We start from the raw sequence: 17525 nt of genomic DNA, 5'->3' as shown, positions 1-17525 counted from the left end.
TGTAGTTTAAGACTCCAACTATGGAAATGAGTTCTAATAGTCTAGTGGGGGTGGGGGCCCCTCCTCTCTGATATATTGTTGTGGAATCATTTTCCAGCATGCTCAGAATCTGACAACCTGGAATCATTTATTTTTGGAGACCAGACTTAAATCAACCCTCAAGAAAGGCAAAACATAGTGTGCACAGAAGCAGTTGGAAAGGAAATTCTAAGATCCCTGAAGCACTCTGCTCAGAAGTTCTGTGCTGTGGTAGGTATTTAGTGGTTATTTGGGGGTTAATAAACCCACAAATTAGCTATAAATAGCATTACTGATAGCAAGACTACTGCTGCTAATAAACTTAAAATTTGGTGAGTTCTAGCACTATGGCCCTTCTACAGCCAACACAAAGCTAGTTGTCATTGCCCACCTAAATTACTGGGATCTTAATTGCCTCAGGAACCATTACTAGGGGAAAAAATCAATTGGGATGCCCTTGTGGAAATGAGAAAAGGATAAGCTTATAGACTCCTGGCATCAGCCCCATCAGTATCTTGAAGGCTGGGATACTTCCTTCCACATACCATGAAGGTCAATAAGCAAGGAAATGCTAATAGAAGCAATCCAGACAAAGAAAAATTAAATCAAAACTTTAGTTTCATGTTAAAGGAACATAACAAATCTTCACATTGCCCATATCCAAGAGTTTATATCTCATTCAGCATTTTGAGTTCATTACTTTTCCATTTGGAGATGGGTGGTATGCTCCATCATTGGTACTTTAAAATTATGGCTGGTAATTGCAATGATCTGAGTTCTTAAGTCTTACAAAGTTTTTTTTTTTTTTTTCCATTGTTGTTGTTAAAGGTTTTTATTGTCATAGGTTGTGTTATATAGTAGTGATTACACTCGGTTTGGAATGACTTTAACTAAATTCAAATCCCAGCTTTCCTACTTATTACCAATGTGAACTTGAGTAAGTCAACTTTTCTAAGCCTCAATTTTCTAATTTGTAAAGTGAAGGAGATGCACTTTTACCTCTAAAGTATAGCATCTTACAAAGTGTTAGATAAGTAGTCTTAGTGCCAAGAGATTCAGGCTATTATTAACTCTTTAGAGTAAGCAATTTATAGATAATAGTCAATATTTAACATTTATATAGTGGTAACTGTATGCCAGTACTTTATAACTAATATCTCAATTGATCCTCACAACAATCCTGAGAGATTACTGTTACTATTTCCATGTTACAAATAAGTAAACTGAGTTAAATACTAGTTAAATTACTTTCCCAGCAACACACAGCTAATAAGCTTGTGAGTCCAGATTTGAGGTCAGGTGTTTCTGACTCCAGGCCTGGTATTTTATTCACTATGTCATCTGCCAAACGTATCTTTCTTTTACTCTCTGGATCATCAGCGTGGTCTCCCTCTGCAGAGTTGTTTTGTGTGCATACTATTACATTTAAAAAAAACTAGACAGATTGCCTCTAAAAGGGCCAAACTAATCTGAAAATTCCTCATTGCATCAATCTGTTCCAAACTAATCTAGTTATTTACATAAACCCTTTTTTTCTGGATTTCTATAACACTCATTGTCAATACTATTGATTTGACAAGGAATCTTAGTGGATTATAGAATTCCTCTGGATTATAGAAAATCCTAAATATGATATGCACTGTACCAAATATTAGTAAGTGCTTAATATTTCAGTGCACTTAACTCAGCTAATTGCAGAGGAGAAATAAATTTTACGTGACACATGGTCCCTGACCTCAGCAAACATAGTTTAACAGAAAAGTAAAGCACACAGATAAGTATGTTATAATAGTTAGTCAGCCATTCAACAAACATTTATTAAATATGTGCTGATTACCACATACTATACTAAATACTGAATATATAAAGAAAGGCAAACATACTCCCCTTGCCCTCTGGGAGTTCACATTCTACACAGGAAATCAGTATGTGAATCTCTAAGTAAAGATACACATATGTCACTGTCAAATAAAACTTTTGATAGAGGCACTAGGGAAATCTTCTGAAGAAGGTGGAATCTGAATTGAGTCTTGAAAGAAGACTTGCCCAAGGTCACACAGAAGCATAATTGTAGATGCTCATTAAATATTTGCTGATCAAGTTACATAGGGCTTTATTTTTTCAAATAAATAGTCCTTCATAGGATAAATAGAAAAATATTCACTGTAGTCTTTAAAGGAGAAAGAAGATTCAAAAATCACAACAATTGGAGAGAGGGACCTTGTTCCTTTTACTCTTCTACTCTATAAATGGTGAAAATATGATTGTCATATCCTCAAGGAGTTTATGTTCTTACATTCCTCCAGGTCAGAAAATTTAGAGGAAAGCTTCAGGGAAGTTCATGGAGCAATCCTTTGCAACCATTTGAAACTTCCTATAATAGAGAAAATTCCCCCAAGAGGTCAAGAAGTCAAATAATATGTAGATTACATCCTCAATGTGTAATGAGTTTGGATTGAAATAATCTGGTTTATGGACACATCATTGATAGTAACTTTGGATACATTTGTGATATCTTTTGAAGCATTTATAATTTCACTCAAGAGAAAAGAGTGAGATATAGTAGAATTTAGTAATGATACTACACAGTGTATATTATACATGAAAGAAAATCCATTTTAGTAAAAACTAAATAAAATTGAAGAAAATGGGAAGTAAAAACTTCTAGAGTAAGAAAGTAAATTAAATAGGCTCCCCCAAAAAAACATCTTTACTAGGCAGTCTTAATACATTATAATGGAATATTAAAGAACATCGCTTTTTCTTCTGCAGTTCACCTTTGACAGCAATATCTTTCTAACACAAAATGTGGAACACACCAAGCTTCCTTCTAGGACAATCATATCAAATAAAAAGCAATCTTAAACCAGAGGCCTTTACCAACTTGCTCCCAACTCACATTTCTGGATGGCACCTATAGAGCTTGAAACAAATATTTATATTTTTAGTTTTTTATCTATCAGCTCTGCCAGTGTCAAATGTGCTCCTAGAGCCCATGATTACAATGCCAAGGCTTATTTCCCATGGTGCATTGACAGTCATCAGTTTTTGCAATGACACTGAACCTTTCTAGGTACAGAGCAGGTTATGAGGAAAATGATGAAGAGGAGAGGGGAAGGTAATAACATTGGCCTCATTTCTCAGATTAAGAAGCATATCATAGAATGAATCTCCACATCAAGAAGATTTTGTATTTTAAAAACCATGTTTCATCCATTACATTATATGGTCTTCCTATCTTTGAGACCAGCTGAGGTTTTATTTGGCAATGCCTCAGCCATAACTAAACACCTGTGCCATGGCAGCCTCAAAATTTTGCTGATTGTAAAAGATATATCAAAAGCAATAGTATCCTAAAAGGAAAAGGCTAGCAAGTAACACAGACAATTTTTAAGGGAAATATATGTCTCACTTCTGCTGACAACATGCTTCATTAATTTTCTAAACTTCTTTATCCCAAAAGGTTATCTACTCTTTTATTAGCCTGCTCTTTAATGTAAAGTCTTTGGAAGAAATAGTCTTTTTGTTTAAGTTAAATTCAAGAAAAAGAAGATTCCATCTCTTTAGTTTTATTCTTTTAGTTAAGAATTCACAGAATCTTAGCTTTGGAAATAACTTCAAAATTCATCTGATCCAATCTTTATCTGAAGCACAAATCATTTCTAAACTATCTACGATAACCATCACACTTTAATTTATCTAGCTTCATCAATGGGGGGTTATTACCTCATAAATATACAGCATTTCACTATTTGACAGCTCTAATTGAAATGTTATTAATTTTGAGTCAATAATCTACCTTGTTTCCTCTTTTGCCACTGATCTTAGTTCTCAAAATCCAGGAGTACTTTTTGTCCTTCCTCTGTGAGAGTTGTAGGACCAAAAATCTAGAGATGGAAGGGTCCTCAGACATCATCTAGCTCAACATTCTCTTTTTTACATATCAGGAAACTGAGGCCTAATGAGACTAACTAACTTACCCAAGGTCACACAGAAAGATGTGAATTATCATTTGAATATAGGGTTTAGTACTCTTAAGTTTAGTAATAATTCTATGACCTTCACATATCTAAAGACAATAACCTAGGCTTTTTCTTCTCCAAGTTAAAAAACTATTTAATCTAATCTCAACATAGTTTATCAATCAAACAGATATTACCTCTCTTTGATACTTGGGATTAAATTTTTAGAGATTGGAGATGCTTTCTGGACCTTTGTTCTTGATACTGCGTATACTGAAAAAAACTGTGAACTGTGTGTACCTAATATCAGGTTTGGTGAACCCAAATATTTTAGATCAAATCTAATCATTTCTAACAATTCAAAATGATTTTTAAAATAAATGTTCATTTAGACTATTACATCTAGGATAAAATTAAACAGAGAGATTTAGGAGAGCTAAATTTCAGAAATGCAGAGTTATTGCTTCTATTGAACAAGATAGAAATACATGCTTTGGGAAAATATGATGGCTTTTCAAAGATAGTGAATTGGAAAGGACCTCAAAATATCTAGTGCAAATTATACATTTTACAGGTAAGGAAACTGATGCTTAGAGAAAGGAAATGATATCCAAGATCACAGAGTACTAGGCAGTTAAGAAACACTGTTGAAAACTAGTTCCTTTAACACCAGATCTTGTCTACTTTCCACTGTATTTGTGACCTAGGATCACTCTTCCATCTATAAGAGAGTATAACCAAGCCCCTGGCATGAGTCTTGTCATCCTTATAAATATAATTCTTAATGTCAGATAAAAAAGAATGGTGCTGAAGGACACAGGGGAAGATGCCCAGTATTGAAAAAATGAAGCGAGAAAGCCAGAAGATCTTATGACTCTCATTCTCAGACTATATTTAAACTAGTTATAGCTATAGTATAGAAGAAATTCTTATTAAAATGTAAGTTAGACTAGATAATCTCTTGGTCGTTCTACCTCCAAAATTGTGTGATTCTCATTAGAACCTTGATTTTTCTTCACTTGGAATTCCAAGGTGAAATCAAATTGATGATAATGAGGATGATAATGATGAATGCTACAGAATATTTCTTTCTGATCATATTATTCACCCACTTTAAAGATGTCAATGTCTCCCTTTCAATATATAGATCTTTGTAGTAATCCAGAAAATTCTCAAGTACATTAGGTCTATTTGTATCTTATAACTATCTTATAAAGTAGATAAGTTAGATATTAACACCTACATTTTACTTTACTACTTTGATGAATACATTATTTAAATTAGGTAGACCCCCTCAATGTACAGCTCCATTTTAGAGATGGATGAACTGAAACCTAGAGAGGTAAAGTGATTTACCACAATCACAAAATTAGTGATAGTGCTAACATTAGAACCCAAGTCTCTTGATTCCCATTTTTTCTACCATGACAAGAGCTATTTTGGACTCATGATGAAGACTCTATTTTAAAACAATTTTTACAACTTGCTTGTTGATAGAATGATATATGTTACAAATGTTATAGATATCAAATAGAATAAGTGATATTTATATTCATAAATATCTATAGTCAGGCAGTAAGTAGTTATAAATCTGTTATTTAGGAATGTGCTTGGGACTGAGACTAAAGGTTTAACATATAAAGAGACTAGGGCCATGGAAAAATACTAAGCATTATTGGGAGAATCTGAAGAACATAACGATGTTGCCTTTCATCAAGTGAAAAAAATTGTTCACTGCTGATTATCCTGAGTTCAGAGGTTATATGAAAAGCTCCTTAAATAAAGAGATGGAGCAGAACCTTGCTGGTATTGAGCCTTCATGGACTGAAGTTCAACTAGAGTTTCACTGTTCCCTGGTATGAGTCTCTTATTATATATTTTTAGTCCTCAAACAAAAAATAAGGAAGGAAAAATAGTCCATTTAAATATGAACTTTTATGTGTCCTTGTCTTGGGTAAAATCTGTGTTTCTAGCAAGATATGTTATACAGACAACTCTTGTCTGTCATATCATATGAAACTTAGATCTATTCCTTTATATTGAACAGTATGTTGTGAGGAGTAAAACAATCCCTCCCATTTCTAGAAGGGGATTCTTCTCTAATTGTCAAGAAATTTCTCCTTCTATAGAGACAAAACTGCCTCTCTGCAATTTCAATTTGTTTTTCTTCTACATGACAAAGTACTCTAGAAAAATCAGCTCTGGGAAAGTGGGGACAAGATGAAGGGAGGCTTCATAGATGAGGTAGCCCCTAAAGAACAAATCAGAATAAGAGACTCAGAAGGAAGTAGAAGGAAGAAAATCAGTGACAAACAGAATACTTGTTGGGGATATTGAATGGAGTGATTACTCTTCAGATGCACACTGGATTAAATGACCTCTGAGTTTCCTTCCAATTCAGAGGTTCAGTGATTCTATGTTTCTATTCTGCTCAAACCTTAAGAGAAATGTGGCCTGCAATGAAGACCACAACACTAAACCTAGAAAAAAAGACTTAAAGAAAGAACATCTGCCTTATCATTTTTAATTTTGTATAATCTTAATATCAATTGATATTGGGCAAATTATTCCATGAAGACCCCTGGGGAAATCTGGTCTAGGATATTGTTTGTTGCCACTGAGTTTATTTCATTTCTGATAAGATCAGCCCATAAACCTTCCCTTTTCCCTTCCCCTTGTGAGAATTCTGCAGTGTAGGCAGCAATCCAGAAACAAGAAAACCTTAGTTACAGTTGCCTGCCAATGGTAAGTAGAACTGCAGCAGAGGGGAGCTTTACTGCACTCTGGGAAGATCTCTTCTCTCCAGAAGGATGGGTTGTCCAGAAAATCCATTCTCTGGAACTTCTCTACTATCACACACCCAAAGAACCTTTCACGGAATTGTCGGCTTCTTCAAGTCCTAGATATGCTCTCTCCTGACCTACCAAAGTGGCATGGTTCTATTAGCCCTTCCTTGTTAGATTCACTTAGGAAAGTCACTTAAGTTGTTACAGATCTGAAAGTGCTTCAAACACAACCAGAAGTATCAATGAAAGCATTTTTATTGTTTTCATGTCTCATGTCACTATGACTTGCCATATGGGAGGGAATGCAGGTTTGGACATGGAGATACTTTTCTATTCTCATTTTTATAGTAGTTATGTGGCCCAAGGCAATTCAATTCACTTCTATCTGTTTTAGTTTTTTCATCTGTAACGAGAACAATAATAGCACCTAACCTCCCAGGGTTGTTGGCAAAATCAAATGAGGTAATATTTGCAAAGTGCTTGGCACAGTGGAGTTTACTGACTAGATTTCTTTCTTAAGGACCAAGCCTTAAACCGAAACCAATATGATTCTCATTGGTTTCCAACTGGTCCTAAGTCACCCATTTAGTTATTCTTTAGGTCCTGATTGACTAAAATTGAATGTGAATAGCAGTCATTCCTGCTTTGGCCAGAAATCCTGAGGGTCTTCCCCTCCCTAATTCATTCATCATTTCTTTATTTACTTGGGTTTTTTAGGTCAAAGAGGAGATTGTTTGCCCAATTTCTATCTAGCCTTAATCACTGAATGAATGCAGCCTCAGTCAAACTGAGACCTGTTGAAAACCTTAGATTAAAAAGGCAAATGTCTTCTATTGCATTCAGGGCTATGTCCAGTCATCTTTATCTATATCTTGCTCCTGGATTCAAATGGCTCTGGAGGGAAAAGTAAGGCAGGTGATCACAGTCCTCCTTCACTTAAATCCAATTGACTTGCATGCTATAATATCAACTCCCTGATGTCATGGTTCTCTTCAAGAATGAAGGATAAACAACAACAACAATCTCTGTGGGTATATTATAGACATTTAATAAGTGTATATTCTTCTTCCCATCCTTTCTTTTCTTCTTCCCTTCCTTCCTTATTACCTCCCTCTATCCATCTTTTCCCCCCTTCCTTCCTCCCTCTGTTCCTTCTTTTCTCCCTCTTTCCCTCCTCCCTGTATCTTGGCTTTCCTTCCTTTTTTTCATCTCTTCTTGCTTCCTTCATTCCTTTCTTCTTCAGTCTTTTGCAATCAAGCTACAAACAAGGATTAGAGAGAGAGAACAAGTGGGAAAGTTGCCAGAAAGAAAGAAGAGACTTTTTGAAAATAGGAAGGTTTTTGAGGGGGAGAGTTGGGGAAAATATTCTATCTGGCAATACTCAACACTATCCATCTCCTTGAGTATCTTTTTTTCCTAAAACTTCATTCCCCTCTTTTATGTTCCATGCTGAAACAGGAAAGCACGACATCACTTTGTGGGTCTGACTTCACAAAATCTCAAGAGACAGATGAGATCTCAGAAGTCATTTAGTCTAAAACACACTTGACTAGGAATCCCTTATATAAAAAAATGAGGATTCAGCCATTGTTAGAAAACCTCCAGTGAAAGGGAGCCTACTACCTCTTAGAACTTCATCTCCAGGGTGACATCATTTAGCCAAATTTTAGAGAAGATCCTATTCTTTCTGGAAGGAGCCTTTCCCTTGATATCCCTTGCCAGCATGGTGAGCCAAATTTCTCTTCAAAGTCAAGATTATCTAAGATGGTTTGTGGGAAATTGCCAGAAAGATATATCAAGTTACAGCAAACAGGAAATACTGGGGAAATCTGAAAGTTAATGTCAAAAAGCTGATAAATTTAGAGATAATATTAGCCCACTGCTCTTTCTTTCATGATATGAAGATGGAAGTACCAGCCAACAAATGCATCAGATAGTAGTAAATCTTGCCCCGCCCCACCCCCGCTCCGGCCAGGGAGGGAATGGATTTGATATGACTTTTAGAAGCAAAGCCCACTAGCCTCAATTCTACTGCTATGAGCTAAGTGGAAAGTATGCTCTAAATAAAGAAATTTACAGAGGAGAAGAGTTATGTGTAAAAGAATAAATTTGAAGTAGCAACGAGATAATGACTGAACTTGGATCATCCTCCATTCTAGCACCTACATACACTCAACCACAAAAACCATTTACATCAAACAATTAATAAAAACAAGCAGCTGCATTTGCAAGACTATGAGCAAGGAAAGGAAAAGAAAGCAGGAGAGATCATGTCATCGAATACTATTTCTTTGACAGATAAGAATAGAGAGCTGGAAGATATAGAAATATAACAGAAGTGGCAATCCTAGCTATGGGAGGGCTCTTCAGGCACAGAGTATAAGACCAATGAAGAGTTTCTGGGTCTTCAGTATTTTAGTTGCTTTACTTTGCTCCTTTTCCAGTTCCATGTGGTGCTAATCTAAACCTATACCCATTCTCTTAGTAAGGCATTATAAGAGTCAGCATTACCTCCTTACTTCCTTATTTCTTGGTTATGCCAGGGGTTATTTGGATTTCACCAAACTAAAAATAAAACATCCAACTGCTATCAAAATGACTAAAATATATCTCATTTGGAGAAAAAAAGTAATTTATATCTATATAGTATTATAAAGTTCAAAATATACTTTATATACATTCTCTCATTTTATTCTCATGCCAATTCTGTAAGGGAGGGACTAAAAGTACTATTTTTGCCATTTTAGAGGTTAGAAAACTGAAGCATTCAGTATTGCTTGTGTATAATCACAATACTAGTAAGTATAGAAAGGATTTAATCCCAGATAAAATCGATTTAGGATTTCATTCAGTATTTCATCTGTCATGCTACACTATATCATGTCTATAGCTAAAGGAATTCTAGAGATAGAGATTTCTTAAAGTCCTCTCCATGCTATTACTGATCCAGTTCTCACCTTTCCTCACCTACTCCTACTTTTTTCTTGCTCCTCAAATATGGCCTTGATCTACTTGGTAAGAGAATGTTTTAGAGATGAGGGGGAAATAAGGACACATGGAAATTACATATAAAAGAATATCCCATGATTTTCCTGTTATTATAGCTTGCCCATGGTCACATAGTAAGTATCACAGGTGGGATTTTCACCAGATCTTTGTGATTCCATATCGAATCATCTTTCATATTATCTCACATTCAGGAAACTAATGTACATTAGTAGTCCAATTATGCAGATCACAATGTTTGAAACCAATAAACAGAGATAAATATTTACTAAATGAGATTTTGGAATCTAAAGAATTAATAAAACTACCAAGGAAAAGGCATAATGTCCTAAGAAGACAGAGTAACATTCTTTTTTTTGGAAGAAATTATTATCAGACTAAAAGCTAGAATATCTAGCATAGATAACTAAGTTGACTTTGAAATTTCTTGGATAGATTTTTAAAACTAAAACATTTAAGCTAAAGGATTTAAACAAACCATTCTCAAAAGAACTGCTAACTATTAATAAACATATAAAAGAATTCTTCATATCTCAAATAATAAGTCAAATGCATGTAAAACAATCCTCAGGTTTTACTTCACAATGTTGGTGGAGCTATGAATAGATACAACCATTTAGAAAGTAATTTGATATTATACAATAAAGTGACAAAAATGTCTACACTCTTCGATCCAAATATTTCACAACTAAACTATACTCCAAGTTGATCAAGAATAAAAAGAAAACTCCACACATACTAATAATTATAACAATATTATTTTGTGGTTAGGAAAACAAATTAGCTGCCTATTGATTGGATAATGGTTAAAACACTATTGTATATGAATGTAATAGGGTATTAAGAAATGACAAATGAAGGCATTAACTAGTACAAAATAAAGTAAGCTGAACCAGAAAAATAATAATTATTACAGTATTATAAGATAATAATTGAACAGGTGACACTGAATTTTGTAAAATGATAATGAACAAATAGCTCCAAATAACAGAGAGAAGAAAAATTTTTTACAGAGGCAGGAGATAACAAGATTGGAATATTACTTATAATGCATTTTTTCAATATGTTCATTAGTTTTGCTGATTTTTTGCCTTTCATTCCTATTTTTAAAGATAATTCTTTAATATGGGAGGTATTGGGCAAAGATGGGGAAGGGGAAATAGAATACATACATATAGATAGGGATGTGTGGCATATATATATATATATATACATATATATATATATACATATATATATATATATAAAAGCTCTGTGAATTCTATTTTCTAAGTCAATCAATAAGGTCTATGAAAATATACTAATTATTCAGAAGACTTAAATATCTATTCTATCATTAATTAGCTGTGTGACTTCGGACATTCACTAAACTTTGTTAATCCTCACTTTCTTCATCATCAAATGAGAGAGTTGGATAGCGTGACTTCTTCGGTCCTTTCTCAATCTACTACTGAAGGGTATGATTCTGTTTGGGTGCTTACTAAGTGCCCAGCTCTTATACAAGAACTGTGGGAGACATAAAGAAATCAAGATATAGTTCTTGCCTTCAAGCAACTTATAACCTAGACAGATAGACAAAACTAATAAACAAGGGGGAAAAAATCCAAATGGACTCAGTACTAAATTATGTGGTATTGACAAGAATAGGAGCTCAATAGAGGAAGGAGGTCATTGTGGACTGGATTCATCAAAGGAAGCTCCAAAGAGGAGTATACACCTTGGTGGCTGTATATGTTTAAAAAAAAAAAAGAAAAGAAAAGAAAGAAAGAAGAGGAGAAACAAAAGAGCAGCTCAGATCAGCAAATGAAAAAATAAGGGCAGGTATCTTATTTTGAAACTTTTGTGCCTATGAAGGGCTAAGTGGGGGAAATAAGTATGTTAGCTATACCAAAGCTGAGGTTACATATTAAAGTATTGTAGAATGCACATAGAATTCCATAAGGGAAGACACAATTATCTAAAGTGTTTAAAGCTAGAGAAGAGAGTTTGGATTGAGAATCTATTGTTGGTTATAAAGTAAGAAAGAAACAAAGCAAAAGCAGTTTTTTAAAAAGAGAAACTACTTCCCTCATTTTCCCAATTATACTTAGCCATAGTGATTTGGTAGTTAATAAGCAAAGAAGAGAGCATAAGATTTGTACATTTCTATACAGTTGCTCTTTGTGCAAGTAAAAATCCCAAATGGTACAAATTGATATAATTGTGTCTGTTGAGGTATTTCCATAGCAATCTATATCTTTGAACACACACACACACACACACACACACACACACACACTGCTCATAAGCATAAATTCTCAACAGAGTAAGATGCCAAAGGACAGACATAATATAGATATAACAAGGGAATAGAGATAAAATATTTCTGGGAAAGGAAATAAGCCATTTTTGTGAGTTCAGAGACAATTTTGTCTCAACTAGGCATCTCCTCTAGGACTTAGCATGGTACCCTGAACAAAATAGGCACTTTATAAGTATTTATTAAATGAATGCACTGTGAATTCATTCATTCAGTCAAAAATATCAATGGATGGCATATGCCATACTATCACATTTACAGAAATGCCCTAGCTATCCTATGGAAAATTAAGCATGACAAAAATGAATGAATGGATGGGTAAATGTATGAATCAGCTAATCAATAAACATATATTAAGAGCAACTAGGCAGTACAGTAGATAAAATACTGGATTTGGAACTTGACTCAGATGTTTACTAGCTGTGTGTCTCTGGGAAAATTATTTACATTATGTGGGTTTCTTCATCTGTATAACGAGGAAAACAATAACACCTACTTTATGTGCTTTCTGTGAAGACTAAATAAGATAAAATACTCAAAATGCTTTGTAAACCTTACAAAGATATATAAATGCTAGTTATTATTGTTATTGTTATCCATCTCTTACACACACTGATTAGGTAGCCCTAGGGAAATAATTTAATATCTCAATGTTTTAGCCAAATATAGACAATTAGAAATTGAAAAAAACTTGCATTTATAGAGGGCACTCCCTCACCTGAGAGTTCCCTCTAACAATGCAATCAAAATTCAAGTCTCTATTCCTGTTCCTATATGCCACACACTGTGTAAAATTCTGGGCATACAAAGTAAAATAGACCATAGTTCCTGTCCTTAAGAAGTTTACATTTTTTCTAGAATTTTTATTTTTAAAGCAAATCACATTGTTTTTCATTATTTGCTATTCTTTGTGATAGTGTTTATTTAAAAAGCTAGATATCTTACTCCTCAAATCAATATCCAAGTAATTCCTCTAAAAAACAAACAAACAAACAAACAAACAAAAAACCCCTGGACTCACTTTGGACTCATTTAACTTCATTTCATAGACTTCCACACATAAAATTAAATGTAATGTTCCATATTTTCCAGCTATTAATCCATGATCTTATTTCTTTCTAATTTTATTTTATTTTTCCAAATACTTCCAAATATAAATTTAAAATCATTTTCAATAGTCACCTAAGCAAAACTTTATGTTCCAAATTTTTCTCCCCATTCTTCCCCCCAGTCCCCTTTCAAGACAACAACGAATCTGATATAGGTTAAACATGTGTAATTCTTCTAAATATATTTCCATATTTGTCATGCTATGCAAAAAAAAAAAAAAAAACACAAACAGATCAAAAGAATAAAAATCAAGAGAAAGTAAAAAACAACAACAAACAGGCAACATCACCACTAAAAAAGATCAAAATACTATGCTTTGATCCACATTCAGTCTTCATAGATCTCTCTGGGAATGTAGTACTTTCCATGACAACTCTATTGGAATTGCCTTGAATCACCTCATTGTTGAAAAGAACCAAATCCATTACAATTCATAATTACATAATCTTATTATGATGTAGAATATTCTCTTGCTTCTGCTCAAGAACTTTACATTCTAATGAAGGAGATAACAAGTAAATATATTGACATTTAGGAGAAGCCTTCACCAAATCACCTCAGATCAGAAGATGCTAGCATCCTAGTAGATCAAGAAAGGTCTCTTGCAGAAGATAAGCTGAGTCAAAAGAAGCTAAGGATTTTAAGACCAAGAGGTGAGGAGGGAAAGCAATTGTCCTATATGAAGTTACTCAGCGTCCCTTACTACCAAAAGTAAAAAGGAAAGACTTCCCAAAAAAGTCACAAAGGACCAAAAGGAGGCTGTATCAATACATAAAAGTAAAGTGCCAAATCAGAGAAGGAAATAGATATTTACTCTATGTCCGCTCAACTTAGAGTTGTTTCACCAAGCAAAAAAAAAAAAAAAAAAGTATAGGTAAAAAGATAAATAGTCTGGTTTGCATTCAATAAGCCAATGATGAAAAGGGGCAGAGGATAAGTGGAAGCAAAGATTAGTAATAACTCTCAGCTCCCAGGCCCTGAGCATGATACTGTGACCAACCACAGTGAGGACATCCTGGAATCTAGCCAGGATATGAATTAAGTCCTAATGATGGAATCCTAAGGTACTTCCTAACCATTATTGACCAGCTTGGAGTGCCTGATATCCTGAAATACTCTGGAGACCCGGTATTTGCAGCCAGACACGCCCCCCTCATAAATGTCCTATGAAAAGGTCAAAATTGGAATTTGAATATTAAAAAGCAGAATGGAATATTTTAAGATGGGAAAATCAACTTTTAATTAGCCCATCAAGGGCATTCATAGGGGACAAAAGTCTCTATATTAGCCAGATGACTCAAAGTACCATTCAATCTCTACCCTTTATATATATATATATATATATAAACAGAAAGAGAGAGAGAGACAGAGAGAGAGACAGAGAGAGAGACAGAGAGAGACAGAGAGAGAGAGAGAGACAGAGAGACAGAGAGACAGAGAGACAGAGAGAGAGAGAGAGAGAGAGAGAGAGAGAGACAGAGACAGAGAGACAGAGAGACAGAGAGACAGAGAGAGACAGAGAGAGAGAGAGAGACAGAGAGACAGAGAGACAGAGAGACAGAGAGACAGAGAGACAGAGAGAGAGAGAGAGACAGAGAGAGAGAGAGAGAGAGAGAGAGAGAGAGAGAGAGAGAGAGAGAGCGAGAGAGCGCACACGCACTGGGCCTAAAGACAGAAACATCTGAGTTTAGATCTGGCCTAAAACACTTACTAGCTATGTGACACTGGATAAGCATTTAGCCTTTGTTTCTTCATCTCTAAATGGGAATAATAATAACTCTGTTCTGAGTACTTTACCATCCTCTCATTGCATAATAACTCTGGGAGGTATAGATACTATTATGCATTAGCTACTACTATTGCTATTAAGTACAAGATCAAATTTTTTTTTGTTTGGGGAAGCAGAGGAAAACCTAAGAATAGAAACTAATATTTATGGTCTACATACATTCATCACCAGGAAATGGATTTGTAAGGCTAAAATTCTGATAGATATTAAGGAAGGAAATGTGGAGGTTTTAGAAACCTGGTGATCAAAGTTGTAAATAATAATCAACACTTCACTAATCCACAAGGAAACATTTAAAATTAATCTCCCAAGTTGAATATATATGGGGATAAGATGAATAAATGTAGTTATTCTGTGCCAGTCATGTGACCATGGGTGGAGCATCAGGAAATGTGTGACAGGGAAATCCTGTGTCAGGTATCACTCCTCTAAAATTGAGACCCATATCCATGAAGCCCTGGATATCCCAAGGTGAGGACTGAAATTCCCAAAGTGACACCAGTAGATGATCTGGAAATGGTATCTAGAGATAGGAGTAGTATGGAAAGAGCAAAAGGAAACAAATGATCATTATTCATTATGGAAAAGGTCACAGGCTAATCAAAAGGCAGACTGGAAATCAACTTCAGACCATTGTTTTCTTCCACAGAAGTTTTTCCCACAGGAAAAAAAAAAGACAAAGAATTGTCATGGTGAAAAAATAGTAATGATGGAATCCTATACCAAGCAAGAAAGCAAAATCATACCTGAAATCATCTTTCAAAAGGGGGAGGAAATAGACAAACAGATGTTCTCACAAAGAAAAAGACAAAGAGATAGAAATAGAGACACAGAGAAAGATACAGTGGGAGGAATGTCAAAGATTTGCTTTACTGCTCTTAGAGGAAACCGTCAAAGGACCCCTAAACCAGTGCTTAATGATAAAGCTCTGGGTTATTTTTTGTGATGTATCTGTTTTTTTGGTTTGGATTCTGGACAGGTCCTGCTATTCTGAGGATTGTATAGTTGATCATCACTCATCTTTGATCCCTTGTCCCAGAGGACTCAGAATATTCCAAGGGCAGTGATGTTCCAAATCATGGAAAAGGGGTTAAGATGAATGAAAGAGTGAAGAGATGCAGATTCTAAGACTAAGTTGACTGAACTTTTATTAGAATTTCAAATTAATTCTACTCTAATTAGAGAAAGAGACATGCTTGGGAGTATTCTCTCCTAGACTCACTTTGGCATAGGAAACCCAAGGATTTTGCCTGCAGAATATACAATCCCTCAGGGAAACTGGTAATTTTAGAAAAACTCAAGCTCATCAGGATGAACAGATATATTAGACAGCAAAAAGTGGGGTGTTAAGACTTCCTCACCTCTCTGTGCAAAACCAGAGGGTCTCATATGCTTCCTTAGAAACATTCTCTAGCTTTTTATGCTAAGGAGATTTTCCAGACCTAAAACCCTAATCTTGAGCAGATACAATCCAAATCTGTTTCAATGACCAGAGAAATTCTGAAGAAAAGGCAGAATCCCTATGACTGGACTCATCTCCAAGTCTCTGAGATCCAGTAAATCAAAATAAGCAAGCTAACTTTGATATGAGTGCAGGATATTACTTTACTCTATCTTTCAATTCATGAGGATTCCCAAGGGAACAAAAGCTCAGTGTATATTTTACCCTGCCCTGCCCCCTACCCCACTTTGCCATTTGTATTTCACAAAATAAACAAGAGCAATTAAGGAGCAGTCTAACATAAAATTAGCTATTGCAGTCATGATGACAAGAGTCAGTAACTTTAATTGGGGTGTCCTGGACATAAGGAGCTGAAGGATCCAAGCACATCTGTGCTATGTCCCTTAACATAGGAGGTGTGCTGACTTGCTGGGAAACTATATGACATTATTTCAGACATTCTACTGACAAGCAATTATAAGTCTGTGGCTGAAAAATAAAGAGAGGAAACAGAAGCCCCATGCTTACCTACATCTATTGTCTTTTCCCTTTCAGAACTCGATCACCTGCCCATCCCTGCAAAGATTGACTGTCTGATCTGGAGTCTTCTTAAGATCATAGGGTTTATAGTTCTTTTCTTAAAAGTATCTGAGTCCCTAGACATGGTTAATTTAGTACCAACGTGAAAAAGAACAAAGACCACACTACAGAAATTGTTCTTTCTGAATCCCCTTCTCTGCTTTATTCCAGTCTTGGTCACATCCCACTGCTGTATGAGGCTATTGGGGAAGACACATTTTCATCATTGAAAAAAAGGGAAAGAACATGAAGAACAATGGCCCCAGAGGAGGAATTTCTGTTTGACATGAACAGATGTGCCATCCCAGAAACATCATGTCATTTCAAAAGAGCAAACACCCCAGTTGTTTGTTACACTGCCTATTTACATTCCATGCAGAGGAGACACATTTAAGAGGCTGGATGTACCACACCTGAGCCTACCCTACCAGGAAGATGAACTAGATATTCCAAATGTAACAGATTCTTCTAGGAAATCACTTGTCATGGACTTTGAGATCATTTCTATTGTAGATTCCTGGTTTGTGTGAAAGAG

At 35.1% G+C, this 17525-nt stretch overlaps 1 protein-coding gene across 1 annotated transcript in view; it reads right to left on the bottom strand.

Annotated features, from left to right (window-relative positions):
• DOCK2 (dedicator of cytokinesis 2) overlaps positions 1-17525 on the bottom strand; it is a 491936-nt gene that overhangs the window by 201098 nt on the left and 273313 nt on the right.

This window comes from Sminthopsis crassicaudata, chromosome 2 (assembly GCF_048593235.1).
Source record: "Sminthopsis crassicaudata isolate SCR6 chromosome 2, ASM4859323v1, whole genome shotgun sequence".
In the NCBI taxonomy this organism is placed as follows: domain Eukaryota; kingdom Metazoa; phylum Chordata; class Mammalia; order Dasyuromorphia; family Dasyuridae; genus Sminthopsis; species Sminthopsis crassicaudata.
Note: the sequence above shows the minus strand (reverse complement) of the source record. Positions and strands in the feature narration are given on the sequence as shown.